Consider the following 18,509-nt stretch of genomic DNA (forward strand, 5'->3'; position numbering starts at 1 on the left):
TGTAACTTATTTTTAAACATTTCATTTTTTAAATGTCCATCCGGTATTCATCTGCTATCTCTGCTAGCCTTTGGTGTACCTCATCCTCTTCCTTTGTGATTCATGGGCATAAACATCGCAAGTATTATTCAGTGTAAGACTCTAGCCGATTTACACCTATGGTTCCCTCAACAAGTTCACCCGCTTCCATTGAAAGCCTAGTGTAGTTGATGTAATTCCCTCCACTAGAAGCATCTTGTGAAGTATTCAGCTTTTCTAACCACTGGGTTAATTGCTGAGCTGTCAAACCCTGTAACGAGATGTTATTAGGCTGAGTACCAGGTAACTGTTGTACATTTAAACCCAGAGGTAGAGGTGCCAATAACCTCATGTTGGTGTCAATGTGCGACCCTGTTTCAGTATTCAAAGGAACGTCTGATAGGACTCAGGTTTAACAATGACACTACTTCATCAACAGCTTGTCTCACCTGATAAACTATTCCAGCATTATCATTATGTCCTTCTCCCGTTTCGTCCCACACAGGCTTTTGACTTGGGATTCCCTGACCATTTGTGCCATTGTTATCCTGTGCAAATAATGGTATGATTGGACCAATAGTGACTGGTACGGACACAGCGTCTGGACTTGGTATAGCAGTTGTATTTTGTGTCTGTATTACCCCTGAGTTCTGGCTCATCAATTCAGACATGTCTGTCTACATGCCTGTTTACAGAGTGTACATCGGATTTGCTTGTTGCTTCATTTAACACAGCAACAGCGGAGTTGGATGTGTGTGGACCAACATTGGTTTCTGGTGAACTTGACCTGTTGGTACTAATAGATTAGCTGCTGCATCTAAAATTGGCACATCTGGATAAATCCTAGGAACACTAGGTTGTGGCAATTTACTCTGTACTGGAGACACAGTTGCCAGATTGAAGCTGCTCTGCATTGGTACTTGCGCTAGAGGACTAGTCTGTTCTGAGCTCTGTGTCATGTTAGGATTAACCTGTACGAATTCTCAGTCATGTTAAGATTACTCTGTATTGAACTCTGTGACATGTTAATCGTGTCGTGCAGAGGGGTACTAGTACTTGGACCATTCTCTTGTGCCACATATGGTGGTTGACGATTTCTCAATAACTGTAAAACAAACTCATCATTGTCTGACTCTTCATCAGGAGTTAAGGACTTCCTGGCCTTTTTTGATTTCTGCTCTTCATCCGATAGGAACTCCCTTTCGATTTCTTAGAGGCTTTCTTTGCCTCTTTCTCACTGTACTCTGAGATTGCAGAAAACATTCTAATACCATGTAAGGTACTTAGGCACATATTTATACTTTTTTAGCGCCACATTTGCACCGCTTTTTGACGCAAAAACGGTGCAAACGTACAAAATACAATTGTATTTTGCAAATTTGCGGCGCTTTTGCGTCAAAAAATGACGCAAATGCGGCGCTTAATCTTTGTTGTATCTGTTCATTATCCCACCTAGCTTCTGCAAGTGTCTTCTCTGCTCTTCTAATTTTTCTCTCAAACCTCAACGCTGGCTGTGTCTGGCTACTAGCTCCCACATCGCTAATGCCTCACACTGAGCTGCTCTCGGCAGAGGTTTTAAACCATACATCACTTGTCTCAAATTCTCTAAAATTCTAATTTTCAGGAAACACTAAGCTTCCTTCTCTTTCTGTGATTTTGCACCACTGTTTTAACCAATGGCACGCTGCAATACCTTTCTCTTCAATTACGATACATGCCAGAGTACCTTCTGGTGGGTTAAACTTTTCCTACCCTAGGTGGAATATATTCATCTCCTCTAAGTGCACTTTTGAAAGCTTTGAAGACCTTAATTTTCACAAATTTCTGTCAAAAATCAATAATCCCGAAGTGACTTTTAATCCCGCAATCCTGTTTGTCTACCTTCACAACCAATTGCGCTTCACAGTTATCCACCAATCCGTGTGCAACCCTCCTCGCTAACCAACCTATGACAGCACAGCTCAAATGATGTCACACTTACACACACCGGCTGAGAAAGTCTTGTGGTTTGTCCTCCTAAACAAAAAAAACATTCAAAACTAATGCAAAATTATTGTGAGCAGCTCAACAAAAGTCAATAAAACAAATTTGTGGGTTTACTACAGGTAGGGTACTGTTGGACCTGGCTTTTTGACAGGGTCATCCCCAAACTTTTTGCCTCCTTCCTCCTATTTTTTCTGACCTGTTGTTGTTGACTTTTGAACTCTGGGCACTTTACCACTGCTAACCAGTGCTAAAGTACATATGCTCTCTGTGTAAATTGTACTGTTGATTGGTTTATCCATGATTGGCTATTTGATTTACTTGTAAGACCCTAGTAGAATGCACTATATGTGCCTAGGGCCTGTAGATTAAATGCTACTAGTGGGCCTGCAGCACTGGTTGTGCCACCCACTTCAGTAGCCCCATAACCTTGTCTCAGGCCTGCCATTGCAAGGCCTGTGTGTGCAGTTTCACTGCCACTTCGACTTGCATTTAAAAGTACTTGCCAAGCCTAAAACTCCCCTTTTTCTTCATTTAAGTCACCCCTAATGTGTGCCCTAGGTAACTCCTAGAGCAGGGTGCTGTGTGGGTGAAAGGCAGGACATGTACCTGTGTAGTTTATATGTCCTGGTAGTGTAAAACTCCTAAATTAGTTTTTACACTACTGTGAGGCCTGCTCCCTTCATAGGCTAACATTGGGGCTGCCCTCATACATTGTTGAAGTGGCAGCTGCTGATCTGAAAGGAGCTGGAAGATCATATTTAGTATTGCCAAAATGGTAATACAAAATCCTGCTGACTGGTGAAGTCGGATTTAATATTACTATTCTAGAAATGCCACTTTTAGAAAGTGAGCATTTCTTTGCACTTAAATCTTTCTGTGCCTTTCAATCCATGTCTGGCTAGGTTTAGTTGAAAGCTCCTTGTGCATTCACTCAGACACACCCCAAACACAGGGTACTCAGCCTCACTTGCATACATCTGCATTTTGAAAGGGTTTTTCTGGGCTGGGAGGGTGGAGGGCCTGCCCTCACACAAAGGACTGCCACACCCCCTACTTGGACCCTGGCAGACAGGATCGAACTGAAAGGGGACCTGGTGCATTTCTTAGCCACTCTTTGAAGTCACCCCCACTTCAAGGGCACAATTTAGTATAAAACAGGGCCTCTGCCCTACCTCATCAGACACTTGCTGGAGAAGAAACCTGAACCAGAACCTGCATCCTGCCAAGAAGAACTGCCTGGCTGCCTAAAGGACTCACCTGACTGCTTTCTACAAAGGACTGCTGCCTTGCTGAACTCTTGTCTGGCTGTAAAAGTGCTCTCCAAAGGCTTGGCTAGAGCTTGCCTTCTGTTCCCTGAAGTCTCAGGACCAAAAAGACTTCTCTTTTTCATTTGGACTCTTCGTGCACTGAAAATTTAGACGCACAGCTTGCTCCGCAGCGAGAAAATCGCCGCACACCGACGCGACACCTTCGGGGCGACCGGAACTTTGACGCACAGCCTTGCAAGGACAACACCGCCCGACTTCCAAAGGGGAAATCGACTCGACGCCTGCCGTGAGAACGAGAATTCCATGCACAGCCTCCCGGAACGACACGCAGCCGGAAAACAAGCCGAAGAATCCACGCACAGACCCCGGGACATCTGGTAATCCTGCGACCCACAGAAAGAGACTGTCAGCGTGCCGGAAAATGACGCAAGTCTTCCCCGCATGAAAAATAACGACAAAAGTCCGTGTGTGCAGGGAAGAAATCGACTCACACACCATTTTTCCATGTATCTCTTCTTCTGCGGCCCTTTGTGGAGATTTTCCACTTTAAACCAGGTACTTTGTGCTTGAAAGAGACTTTGTTTGCTTTTTAAAGACTTAAGACACTTTATATCACTTTTCAGTGATATCTCTACAATTTGACATTGCATCTTTATTTGTTTTGACCTACAATTATCCTGATAAATATTATATATTTGTCTAAACACTGTGTGGTATATTTTTGTGGTGCTATATTGTGTTATTGTATGATTTATTGCACAAATACTTTACACTTTGCCTTCTAAGTTAAGCCTGACTGCTGGTGCCAAGCTACCAGAGGGTGGGCACAGGATAATTTTGGATTGTGTGTGATTTACCCTGACTACAGTGAGGGTTCTTGCTTGGACAGAGGGTAACCTGACTGCCAACCAAAAACCCCATTTCTAACAGGTACCTTATGGATTTTTCACTGACTGCTTTCGCTCTAGCAGCTACTACATCTTTCTCAGTTCCCCAGATTCCCAAGCAAAATTTGACCCGCACATTTTACTCTCAACTGATCAATGGGTTCTGTCCTGGTGCACATAGGACTCGGCAAATCCCAGTCGAAAAGACCTTACACTCGACCTAACTCACAAGCTCGACTTGCCAACCACACCCGATTGGCCTACTAAACAGACTAATTACAACAAAAAACCAAGTGTCTCAATAGACTTTTAATATACTTCGGAGTCTTAGACCACGTAGGGTCCGTATACCAACAACCACGTGGACAATTTTTGAGCACCAAGCGCCACACACATGTGAAGTTCATCGTCCTCCCTACTCTCACTCTTCAGAGTGTGCAAACCACTTCTACAACATCATTTGGAGTAACAAACCCCTTCTACAACAACATTTGTACGCAAACTCCCGTAAAATATTACAAACTCAATCACCTGCAAGTTAGATAAAGCTGTGCAAGCGCATAATCTACTTAATTCAACCTGACATTAGAACACTGATAACACTCCCCACCAACATAAGCAAACTCCAAGGACCGAGGAAAGTCACATTGGGCGTTTATGGACACATCTTCTCCACATTCTGCATCAATATTTTCAGCAAATCTCAAACAAAAGTCAAACTAACACCTGATATAATTTAAAGAGACATAATCATCAAATTCTTCTACCAAAACTGCAAGCGCGCCCTTGGCTTATCTTTTTATTTATAATAATAGTAAGTGGACGCATACCTAAGGTCAATTAACCTTGGGACTCATTTAAGATATATACCAGGAGCAGTTATACAACATAACAGTATCAAACAATACAAATCATGAGAGTCAGTAAAGACGCGCCATGACCCATTTGGCAATGAATGACCACACCTTTAGAATCAATTAAAATGTTTATTTCCCTGGATTAACAAGGCTAGGGTCACGAAAATATGTATCAACACCAAATGATACAAATAAAGAAACATCACAGGTTGATCAAAATGCCTAAAGAATCTCAATTTAAATAAAGCAATTAAAACAATTATTTCAATAGCGAAAACACAAATTAATAGCATCAATATTTGAGCAACATACATAACATACATTTGTTCAACAACAGAAGGATGTCAGTTCATAGGTATAGAAGAAAACACCTCAGTAACTTCAGATTAGCATTGGCATGTTGGGCTTCATGCAAAAGTTTTAGTAACATAAATTTAGAAAACATCTAGCTATGGCGCTATCAAAACAGCAGCAATATTAAAACAGTAGCAGTTGGTAACTGAAAAAAAAAGACAAACATCAATGCACAGAACATCCATATTACCTAACTCTAGGGAATCAGCAAAACAGCCTAGCTTCATCAAAGGGTCCGCAGCATCAGCATCAGGACAGGGGGCAGGAAAATGGGTCAGAATTTGGAATCTAAGGCCCAAAGTTATACTTTTTTTGGAAATGCGGCACAACAAAACTATAAATATGGGCCTAAGTTCTTTGAACCGTCAAGTTAATTATCTAAGGTAGGCAGCAAAGCACAACAGGCTCTAAGCATTGAGCGCTAAAGTAAGCACCAGCATCATTGCATGGAGCATGGGAAATAACTCAAACTAATAAAGTACTAGAATGCCAGTAGACTAACTGGCAAGTGTCAAAGGGACAGAGTGTCAAAATGACTAATATCACAGAGAAGTTGTGCAGTGGCATAGAATGACCCAAAAGAAAGAGAGCTGACTCACTTAATGTTCCAAGTGCTATGTGGTTAAATTAAAAATCATTCCACATTGTCACTGATCAGAAACATCAGGCAAAGAAAAAATATCCAATTACAAAAACATCAGATATCAGCAATGTACTAAAAAAGATACAACAAAACATTGGTAATGTGATGATGGGTCTTCTCCTTTTCAACAGTTATGGTGATGTAGAAACATTCTGCAGATACACACGTTTCCTCGAAAGAAATACATTTAATTAATACAAGTTTTAAACAAGTTTGCGATTCAAACAAACAATGTGTTATACAGCGGACATGAAATCATTGCAGCTTTAGAAAATTGGCAGACATTCAACCCTAGCTGTGGCCTTGCTCAGCAAGATGCCCAGCAGTTACACAAGAAAAACTCTTTATTATTTCAGCATTTAATATTGCAGAGAACATGCTCTTGAAAAGACACATGTTAGTGCATTATTATAAAAACCTGAACGCCTTGCATTCGATGGTGGCCAATATTAAAGCCACAATTTATGTCTACATTAATTTTTAACATTTAAACATTTCACACATTAGTAGGTCAGTATAATTATGTAAAGGATAATTATTTATGTCAGAAGATCTGCGCTCACACTTTCAAACAGAATTCTGTTGTTTCAAACAGAATTCTGCTGCAGGACGAGTGTCTCAGAATTTTCTTTACTTCCTTTTCTGACTTCAACAGCAGCCAAGTAAAACAAATGCACAGTACCCAGTATTCCAGCATGAATGACACAGAAAGCACAAAAATACCCACATTGAATCAATGTTTACATAACACTGTATAACGGCTGTCGTATATCGCACAGCACTTTTTCTTTGATGCATGCAGCATCCAAGATGAGTTCCCTTCTGTTTCCTTTTGTGAAGCTGGTTTTACATTGTGCTGTGATTGTATTGGTATTTTCGTTTTTTAAATTTGTAGGTAGCCTTGTGCTCATGCCTTTGTATAGCTAGTGATCCCAGCGTCTTTCTCCCTCACTGCGCTCCTAGTCTGTGTGGAGTCGTGTGTGGGTGCACCTCTGGGGCTGTGTGGGAAAGGCCTCATCCGCGGGCGGGTGGCTCTGAGATAATACGGGGAGTGTGAGTGTGCCACTTACATATTCAGTGCCTGCATGCTGGGTTCAGTAAACGTCTAGCCTTGCCTAAGAATAAGGGATGCATCAGCTATTTCGTGGGTTGGCCGGTACATACTTCAAATGCAATACCACACAGGCACTCATTAAAGGGGGAAGTACGTCTCTTCCCTTTTGGGTTTTGCAGCTGATTGCAATGTTTTTTGCCCTAGTTCTGAGGAGAAAGGTGTTAGGTCACCTATAATTTGGTGTGAGGGGTAGTCACGTTAGGTTATACAGTGGTCTAATTAACATTACTTGACCCATCCGTCTTTTGTGCCTTCATTGGATGAAGATGTCTGATAATTATAGATATGAGAGGAAGTAATGTGTCTTTGAATCGTATGGGATGGATACCGACCTGCCTCTGATGATTTACTTGGCTGTTGCCAAATCAGTGGAAATGACAATGTCCTAGGTCTAAAATAATAGCACTATGCCCCTGCCATGACCCCAAATGGATCTCTAGGTGACCCTGCCCAGATGCGCTGGATAGGTGAAAGTGGGGCCGAGGTATGATGTACCCATAAAGCAGACATAGGCAGCCATTCTGACCGCGGCGGGCGGCGGTATCCGCCCGCCATTCGGTCACTGCCATTTGGCTTTCCCGCTGGGCCGGCGGGCACCCGCCAAAGGAGCGCCCGCCGGCCCAGCGGGAAAAGCCCTGCAACACAGAGGCCGGCTCCGAATGGAGCCGGCTCTGTTGCAGGGGTGCGACGGGTGCAGTTGCACCCGTCGCGATTTTCACTGTCTGCTAAGCAGACAGTGAAAATCATGCTGGGGCCCTGTTAGGGGGCCCCTACACTGCCCATGCCAGTGGCATGGGCAGTGCAGGGGCCCCCAGGGGCCCCACGACACCTGTTCCCACCATCCTGTTCCTGGCGGTAAAAACTGCCAGAAACAGGGTGGTGGGAAGGGGGTCGGAATCTCCATGGCGGCGCTGCTTGCAGCGCTGCCATGGAGATTCAGCACAGACAGGGGAAATCCGGCGGGAAACCGCCGGATCCCCTTTTCTGACCGCGGCTTTACCGCCGCGGTCAGAATGGGCAATGAAGCACCGCCAGCCTGTTGGCGGTGCTTCTGTTGCCCGCGGCCCTGGCGGTCTAGGACCGCCAGGGTCAGAATGAGGCCCATAATTATTTGGAAATTTATGTAGACTTCTACACTCTTCTTTCTGAGACCATGATGATGAGGTAGCACTGGTTGGTAGTCCCATCGTAAGCAAATTTAAGGATGAGTGAGTCGCAGTAGTCCATCGCAAGCAAACTTAAGGATACGTGGGTTTATGATTTAACCAGAGGAGCCGTCCTACTAGTTCCGAAATGGCACCTCCAAGCAAGGTTGCTTTAGGTGCATGAGTGTCGAACTTTATTATTAAATAATAAAGATTATGTGGAGCCCTATACAAGGAATATATCATCGAACTGGTCGGTAGTTGGTCGAAGCGCAACATGTTGATAATTTCTGAACACTTATTTTAGAACACTTGAATACTATATATGTAGGCTCGTTTTTGAATTACTGAGGAGTTTTACATGTCCAATATGTCACCCCTAGGAGACAGAGCTATTCAGAATACAGTTTAACATTTTTCAATATGGTGCCTTCGGGACGTGATCTCTCAGATATCGACAGTTGTACTATCATTGCACTGCAAGGTGGGAATTTGGCACATATAAACACAGGCTAAACATGTCACTGGTAGAAGCAGCCGCACCCTCCCTTTTGCGTGCATGGGCATCAGCCGGCACGAAGCATAAAAGCAAGGAAGGTAAGATGACAGGTTATGAATGGAATGCATATTCTAAGAGTGTAGCGACGTCTGAGTACTGTTTTGGGCTCTAGATTGGAAAATGTTAATTGTAGAGACGGGCAGGGAAGTGGGAGTGATCTTAAACCAAAGAAATTCTAGAGTTAGAGGAAAAGCTGCAAAGTGCTAACGCAATAGATGAGGCTAAGACAAAGCTTGAGGAGATTATTTCAGAGCTAAATAATGTTCATAAATACTTATTGAAGAAAAAGACGGAAAACTCAAAAAAGACATCAGATTGTACTCATAAAAAAACTATCCCTATGTGACACCTAATTACTACCAAAAGTGGAGTCAAGAAGCATGAGGTACTGGTCCTAATGAAAGGTGAAAGAGAATAACCGTAATCTTCTCTGACCCTTTTTCTTCAGATTCTGAAAGAGAGAGCTCAGGTACATCAGGTACACCCATGACCAACCATTCACCAACTGGATCTACCTTTACAAAGAATTACCCTTATCCCTCTCCTTTCTTGTCTCCGGAGAGGAGCAGAGGATTCAACTGGTTTCAGAGACAGGAGAGAGGGAGGTTTTACCATCAAGACCCTCAACATCATTGTTGGACCTTGCCATTTCTACAGGGTCGTTCCCCAAACTTTTTGCCTTCTCTCTTCTAATTTTTCTGACCCTTTTTGGCCAGCATTATGACTCCGGTCACTTTATCACTGCTAATCAGTGCTAAAGTGCATGTGCTCTCCCTTGTAAACCTGGTATGATTGGCTTATACCCAATTGGCACGTTTAATTTACCTATAATTCTCCTGTACAGTGGTATCCTATACCCATGGCCTGTAAATTAAATGCTACTAGTGGGCCTGCAGCGCAGCTTGCGCCACCCACAGAAGTAGCCTTTCTAACCTGTCTCAGGCCTGCTAGCACAGGACCTGCGTGTGTAGTTTTCTGCCACAGGGACCTGGCACCTACATTTACTTGCCAGGCCCAGAACTCCCATTTTACTACATGTTAGTCATCCCTAAGGTAGGTGCTAGCTAGTCCTATGGGCAGGGTGCTTTGTATGTAGAAGGCAGGACATGTGCCAGGTTGTGTGGCCTTCCTGGTAGTGACAAACAGCCTATTTGGTTTCTCACTGCTGTGAGTGCTGCCTTCTCATAGGATTGCATTAGAAATACCCAGCCTTAAGTCTAGGGGGTATTGTCTAATTTATGAGGGGTAGTGTTGGCATGTTTGGTATGGTTGTAATGGTAGTTAGAAATGTTGCTTACTGGTGTAGGTGACTTTTTTATTATTATTATAGAAATGCCACTTGTAGAAAGTGAGCATTTCTCTGTGTTTATGATTCTGGGGTTTTTTCAGCTTGAGTCCAATCCATGTCTGGGCAGAATGACAGTTGGTCTTTATGCAACTTTTCAACCAGCATGTACACAGGGAGGGTGGAGGTGTCACAAGAGTGCATCTGCATATTGAATGGTCTTCCTGGGCTGAGAGAAGGGGAGGCGGGACACACTTGCATCTGTAAAGGCTGTGCCCTGGCATCACACAAAGGGCTCGTTTACCCCCAACTGATGTCCAACCTGTGCTGGCAGAACGAGGGGACATTCCTAGAACCAGTTGTAACTGTTTGGAACCTCCTCTCCTCCTCATGGAAAATGCTTTGCAAAACTGAGTATAAGTACAGGGGCTTATTCCCATAAAGACACACAAGAAACCTTTATGGAACTGGACAATGAAGGCTGCTGGAGGGACTCACCAGGCATCGCCTAGGACTGCTGTTGCTGTGCTGACCTGTGACCTGTGGGTCACTAAGGAGGAACTGCTACTGACTGCACACTCCTTGTGCTGGCCTGCTACTGGACCCTACCGCCCTGTGCCCCTCCCTTGTGTTACCAGAGGCTGGGTGCTGTGGCCCCTGTCCTCTGCAACTGGGTTTCCAACCCCCAAGGAGCACTCCTCGTTATTTACCCAAGTGCCTGGTGAGCGCTGTTCTCCCCTTGCCACTGCACCAGGGGATTGCCTTGTCTGAGGATCTGTGACAGGCCTGAAAGTGCGCTGCTTACTGTGGTGCCTTACAAGCGCTCCACCAGAGTTCCCAAGGGAGGCAGTCACGCCACAACCCAGGTTTCCTCAGCGTGTCTTGTCCACGCATCTCCACGTGCCCCCGGGGCACAAGAACAATGAAGGTTGGAGCCAGTACACTCCTGGTGGTGCCCCCGGGGATGCTGTGTCCTGCGAGGTGCCCCCAGGGCACAAGCTGGCTCCAGTTATTGTAAGATCACCAATGCGGCCCAGGAGAGGATGGGCCAGGAGCCATAGCTGGGCAGGAGCATTGGGATCCCACCCCCCGTGAGCCTCCTGTTCACCAGAGGACGGGGAAGAGGATCTCCACGAGCCAGCAGCGGGGGCCTGAGTCAGTAGGCTCCATCGTCGTCCCATTCTTTTTGGATTTGTTGATCGCGGGTGGGGTGGCAACCTCGTCGGAGGCCCCCCCTTCCCCGATGGGCCCCCCTCCCAATTGCCAGGAGATTGCGGACCGGCGGAAGGCCTCACTAGAGATCCCCTGTTTCAGCTGGGGCACCACTTCTCCAATCCCCTGTAAGCAGGCCGGGATGGTGACCCTTGGTCGAGGTCCCCGGTCCTGCCAATGATCAACCCCCTATCCCAGAGGGGCCAGGAACAGATCAGAAGAGCCTCAAGTGAGGGCACAGACGTCCCTGTATTCTCCAGCCTCCTCTTGTTGTGCACCTGGGCGGGAAGCCAACCGTACTCACTGGTTTTGGGTGAGTCTATTGCTTTATGCCCCATAAGGATGTTTCTTCTATGACCCTCTATGTTAATTATGACATGGGCATTTCTTTTGTAATGACTACCTGACTACTGCTTATGTTGCAGAATAGTCAGTAACCTCTGTGTTTTATGTGACTACTGCTGGTATTTGCAGAGTAACAGTACTGTGTAATGTTCTGACAACTGCTTTGGTAGCAGGGTATTACTGACATGTTGTGTTTGGACTAATGATGTTTTGTGCAATAGTGTTTATTTTTATATAAGCGCTGATCTCCCCTTGCCACCGCACCAGGGGATTGCCTTGTCTGAGGATCTGTGACAGGCCTGAAAGTGCACTGCTTACTGTGGTGCCTTACAAGCGCTCCACCAGAGTTCCCAAGGGAGGCAGTCACCGCCACAACCCAGGTTTCCTCAGCGTGTCTTGTCCGCGCACCTCCACGTGCCCCCGGGGCACAAGAACAATGAAGGTTGGAGCCAGTACACTCCTGGTGGTGCCCCCGGGGATGCTGTGTCCTGCGAGGTGCCCCCAGGGCACAAGCCGGCTCCAGTTATTGTAAGATCACCAATGCGGCCCAGGAGAGGATGGGCCAGGAGCCATAGCTGGGCAGGAGCATTGGGATCCCACCCCCGTGAGCCTCCTGTTCACCAGAGGACGGGGAAGAGGATCTCCACGAGCCAGCAGCGGGGGCCTGAGCCAGTAGGCTCCATCGTCGTCCCATTCTTTTTGGATTTGTTGATCGCGGGTGGGGTGGCAACCTCGTCGGAGGCCCCCCCTTCCCCGATGGGCCCCCCTCCCCATTGCCAGGAGATTGCTGACCGGCGGAAGGCCTCACTAGAGATCCCCTGTTACAGCTGGGGCACCACTTCTCCAATCCCCTGTAAGCAGGCCAGGATGGTGACCCTTGGTCGAGGTCCCCGGTCCTGCCAATGATCAACCCCCTATCCCAGAGGGGCCAGGAACAGATCAGAAGAGCCTCAAGTGAGGGCACAGACCTCCCTGTATTCTCCAGCCTCCTCTTGTTGTGCACCTGGGCGGGAAGCCAACCGTACTCACTGGTTTTGGGTGAGTCTATTGCTTTATGCCCCATAAGGATGTTTCTTCTATGACCCTCTATGTTAATTATGACATGGGCATTTCTTTTGTAATGACTACCTGACTACTGCTTGTGTTGCAGAATAGTCAGTAACCTCTGTGTTTTATGTGACTACTGCTGGTATTTGCAGAGTAACAGTACTGTGTAATGTTCTGACAACTGCTTTGGTAGCAGGGTATTACTGACATGTTGTGTTTGGACTAATGATGTTTTGTGCAATAGTGTTTATTTTTATATAATGCTGTGTTGTGTTTCCTTTGTGGTGTGCATAGTGCATCACATGTGTTGTGTGTGTTGTGCAATTGCTTTACACATTGCCTCCGGGCTAGGCCTGACTGCTTGTGCCAAGCTACCAATGGGGTGAGCAGGGGTTATCTTGGACGTGTAACTCCCTTGCCCTGATTAGAGCGGGTGGGTTCTGCCTGGCTTAGTGCATACCCTAGTCAACCAGAAACCCAATTTCTAACAATCATTAATCTGAAAACACTGAAACAATAATAGTGGAGGCCATACAGGAACCAGGTGTAGGGTGTAAGGATAGGTTTCCTAGTGTTGCTATCTCCATATTTAATTTATCATCGGTGGAAATTTGGAAAGATGAGAGCCAACTGTTATGCAGAGGGCTTTCATTTGTTCCTAATGTGAAAAGTAATGTTGTTCAACTAAATACAGATCTGTTTAGGTTCTTCAGGAAAATAAGATTAAAAACATTTTTATGCACAAAAGCATAGACAATCAGGAAGGAAATCAGTCAGGATGGAAAGCTCTATCCAAGTTTACACCGACTTGAGACATGATGTGACCAAAAGTCGTCATATATGAAAGGGCACTACTTAAGGACCTTAACAAAATCAATAGATTTATACCATCATTACCTCCAAATCTGTCCAAAGGGAAGGTAGCCTCCTTCAAAAATGTATAAGAGAACTCTAGGATCACAGTGAAACCCAGCGACAAAGGTGGGGGAATAGTCTTAATGGATACAGAACAATATATTGACAAAGTAAACAGCATGTTGGCGGTCCTAGAGCATCACAAAAAGACAAATAAACAAGTGTTTGTTGCACTAGAAAGGAAGATCAATTAAAAAACAACTAGCGCTTAGAAGAATGGTGATATATGTAAAAAGGAGTATGATTTTCTTAATAAAAATAATCCCCTCATTCTGGTGTTGTATGGAGTTCTAAAGACTCATAAGAATATAGAAGACTCTCCACTCCGCCCTAATATTGCTCCATTAATGATATTACAAAGTCTTTGTAGAAACACGTGGATGCATTTTTCTGCCCCATGGCAAAATCTTTCACATCATATATTGGGGACATAATGGACATGATAAAAAAGATTTAAAATATGCTGCATAATGTGACTTAAGATATTTTTGTAATGCTAGACATTGAAGCACTATACACAAACATACCCCAGAGTGAAGTGCTAGATGTGGTGAAAGCCTTAATGGAAAGAGCAACAGGGGAAAGACTGGATAAATTAATCCTGGAATGTCCGGAAATAGTGCTAGTCAATACTTTCTATGAGTTTAATGGTGAAATATACCAATAAATTAAAGGGACTAGCATGGGTGCGTCTTGTGACCCAAGTATAGCAAATGTCTACATGGGTGCATCTGAAGAACAGCATATCTACAATGAAGTGGCACCATTCTATGAGAATGTCAGAAATTGGGCAAGATTTGTAGATTACATATTCTCCATATGGACTGGTGAGCAGAATCAGCTCAAACTATTTATTCTATGCCTTACTTCATGCAATAGGAACCTCAAGATCACTACAAAGTGTTGTGGAGAGAAAGTGGAGTTTTAAGGCATCTGAATGTCAGGAGTACATGGCCGCCTGGAGGTTGCACTCTATAGGAAGCCTTTGGCAAGAATTTTACAGTTTGGAAGTTATAATCCAAACTGTCAGAATGTCTCTGTTCCCTTTTGGTGGGTTATTAAGGATAAGGCAAAATTGTACTAAAATGGAACAGTGCACACGTAATGGGGAAGAACAAAGAGGATACCCTAGTCGACTGGTCAGGCAAGCCTCCAAAGGAGCAAAGTACTGTGACTAGGAAGCACTCCTACAAGGTAGGACTAGAAAAAAGGAGCAAAGACTAGTGCGTATTCCCAACCTTTCAAACATTAACTGTAAAGTTAAAAGAATTTTTGAAAGACATTGCAAAACACTCAATAGGAATCAAGAAGATCCGAGGATTGAGAAACCCATGTAGGCTTTCAGACGAAATGCCAATTTACGGGACAAAATGGTACACACCCGGTTGAAACAAAATGTTTGCAGGTCTGCGAACCATGGGACGGGGTGCACAGATCAAAGGCACCCATCACTATGGCACATGGCATGCATGCAATACAGCCGTAGTAACTGAGAAGCGGGAACACAATTGATATAGAATGTCCCTGAAGGATATGACCATTTGTAGGAGTCACAACATTATATATTTAATTCTATGCCTCTGTGGTCTAGGTTATGTCAGAGAAACTTGCTGGAAATTCAGAACTCGATATGGAGAACACAAGTCAGAAATAAGGATGAAAAAAGGGCAAGTACCACTAGTTCAACACCGTTTTGAGGCCAAACATACGGAGTGTGACATTAAGGCCCTCATTCCGACCCTGGCGGTTTCATACCACCAGGGTGGAGGGCAGAGGAAGCACCGCCAACAGGCTGGCGGTGCTTCCCGGGCCATCCTGACCGCGGCGGTAAAGCCGCGGTCAGAAAAAGGGAACCGGCGGTTTCCCGCCGGTTTTCCCCTGGCCCAGGGAATCCTCCATGGCGGCGCTGCTTGCAGCGCCGCCATGGGGATTCCGACCCCCTTCCCGCCAGCCTGTTCCTGGCGGTTTACACCGCCAGGAAGAGGCTGGCGGGAACGGGTGTCGTGGGGCCCCTGGGGGCCCCTGCACTGCCCATGCCACTGGCATGGGCAGTGCAGGGGCCCCCTACCAGGGCCCCATGAAGATTTTCAGTGTCTGCTTTGCAGACACTGAAAATCGCGACGGGTGCCACTGCACCCGTCGCACCCCTGCAAATCCGCCGGCTCCATTCGGAGCCGGCTTCCTCTTTGCAGGGGCTTTCCCGCTGGGCCGGCAGGCGATCTTTTGGAGATCGCCCGCCGGCCCAGCGGGAAAATTGTAATGACCCCCGCGGTCATTTGACCGCGATGCGGTCTTTTGGCGGTCTCCGCCCGGCGGGCGGCGCCCGCCGCCCGCCGGGGTCGGAATAACCCCCTAAATGGCTAATATTAGAAAAGGTCAAGCTGTGCCAAGGCTGTCCTGAGATTAAAGTAAGAAGGGAGAGAGAAACTTTCTGGATATTCTCCCTCGGGACCCACAAAGAGGGTCCTAATGAGGAACTAACCTAGATTGTATCATGAATACCTGCATGACCCTGCAGGCATGGTGGTATTGTTTATTCCTTACTGAGTAACACCTTTATGAGAAGCATACTAGGGAATATGCTACCTGTGAGGGAATATGCTACCTATGAGGGAATTACAATTTGATGTGCATGAGGACATGTGGACTTTGTCTTATTTCTATTTTAGTCCCATCAGAATTAAACTTAAGTATGTGTCGGTCTGTGTTTTAACAAAGGGAGCAGTTCTTTTTTTTTTTTAAAGATGATTTTTTATTGATTCAAATACAAGAACATTAGCTTAACAATGCCAGGACAGAGATATGCAGTTGTGAATATATATGCATAAGGAATATTGTACTTAGAAATGCATATTAAACATGTCCATGAATTAGGCATATACAGCAATATAGTATCAAAGACTCCAAGTTTGAATAAAGAAAGAAGAAAGAGAGAGGGAGAGGGAGAAGAGCTATAGGGATAGAAAAGGGAATCAAGTGATAGCCATGTGGAGAGAGTGGTAATAGACATTAGTTACAGCAAATGTAAGATGAAATAAGTATATATAAGAAGAAAAACAGGAAATATATTGAATTTTTTTTTAAAAGGAGGAGAAAAATCCATTTCCTTTGCAGTGCGTGAGAGATAGTTACTTAATGGCAACCATAGCTGATGACGTTTGAAGAAAGTTCCTGTTGAATCAAGCTTGTAGCTGTCAAGTCTATGATGATAACATACAGAATTTCACCACTGTCTGAGAGTAATGTTCTCCGAAGATTTCCAGTTAGAAGTAATAATAGAGATTGCAATAGAAAGCAAAAGGTCCATCAATTTTCCAAGAGGCCTGAATGAACTCCAGATATCGCGTATGTCACCCAAAAACAGTAATTCATATGACATTGGTAAGGAGATCTGAGCTATTGCTGAAATGCAAGACCATATTGAGGACCAAAAAGTAGATAGGGATGGACAGGAAAAAAACATGTGAAAGTCAGTACCCTGCTGAGTTTGGCAGCGCCAACAATTGTCATTTTGTGCAAGTTTGAGTTTGTATAGGTGTACAGGAGTGTAGAAAAGTCTATTATAAAAAAATATAGGGTCTGTGTGAGGCTTGTAGTGCGTGCAGTGGAATGTATCTTATACCATATTCTATCCCATAAAGAAGTTGGCCAAACAACACCAAGATCTTATTCCCACAATGTCTCAATAGGTGATTTGAGTCTAGGTGAAACAGACGTTCTTAAAAGTTTATAAATTCCAGCTGCCCTAGGATAATTAGAAGTTACAATCGGGTGTGGAGATGATGCAAGAGAAGAATGATTATGATATATAAGTTTATTGAGGGCCACTTGGACTAGAGTAGAAAGAATGATATATTGGGATTTCATGCGAATAGGGAGATTATAAATTTCTGAGAGAGTAGTAAAAGGGATGATAGAGTCTTTATGATATAATTGGGAAATGAGAAGAATACCTTTAGTCATCCAAGCCTTCCAACACAAGGTTTTACCTTGTTTCCTAAGCGAACTATTGTGCCATATAGAACTGTTAAAGAATTGATTAATGGGGGTGAGATGCGAAATAAAAAAAGGTTTCAGTAAGTTGACTGAAGGGGAGATAGTGCTGGGCAACCAGAATTTTGGGGGGTTAGACATAAATATAATGTGTTTATGGGAAAAGGGAGAAATAAATGTTTCTTCCAAAGAGAACCAGAGCTTTTGAGGGGCATCATTGAGTGTAGCTAAATAGGGATGTGTTTGCTAATTATCTGCTACATTTTTATTGATGATTGATGAGAATCAATAAGGTCAGGTATATATGGGAGTAAACGGAGAGCTAGAACTTTGGCATAGAGTTTACAATCAGTATTAATTAAAGATATGGGTCTATAATTTTTACAGTCAGTCGCATCCCGATCTTTTTTGGGAATAAGACGAATCATGGCCTCCGTAAATGAGCCAGATGCAGAACCTGACATTATAAAGTGATTAAGTAATTGAAAGAGTTCGGGGAAAAGAGACTTAGCAAACTGAATAAAGAATTCTACTGTGAAGCCATCTGGGCCTGGAGCCTTACCCTTGGGGAGAGATTGTAAAGTTGTATATGGTTCGGTAAGTTGTAGGGGTTGCTCTAAAGATGAGAGGTCAATCTGCAATGGGTCTCTTGGTTTGAGATTAGAGAAATATTGGTTGAGAGATTCAACTGTTGGTATGTGTTCTGGAGTGTACAGGTCCTTATAGTAAGAAGCGAAACACAATGCTATATCTTTATCTCTAAAGTGTTTAACACCATTGTTATCTGTGATAGATTTAATAGTTGTTTTTTCTTTTCTTTGTTTCAAATATCGAGCTAGAAGAGAACCAGCTTTATTGTTACCACCATAATATCTGGCATT

The sequence above is a fragment of the Pleurodeles waltl genome, chromosome 3_1 (genome assembly GCF_031143425.1).
Source record: "Pleurodeles waltl isolate 20211129_DDA chromosome 3_1, aPleWal1.hap1.20221129, whole genome shotgun sequence".
NCBI lineage: Eukaryota > Metazoa > Chordata > Amphibia > Caudata > Salamandridae > Pleurodeles > Pleurodeles waltl.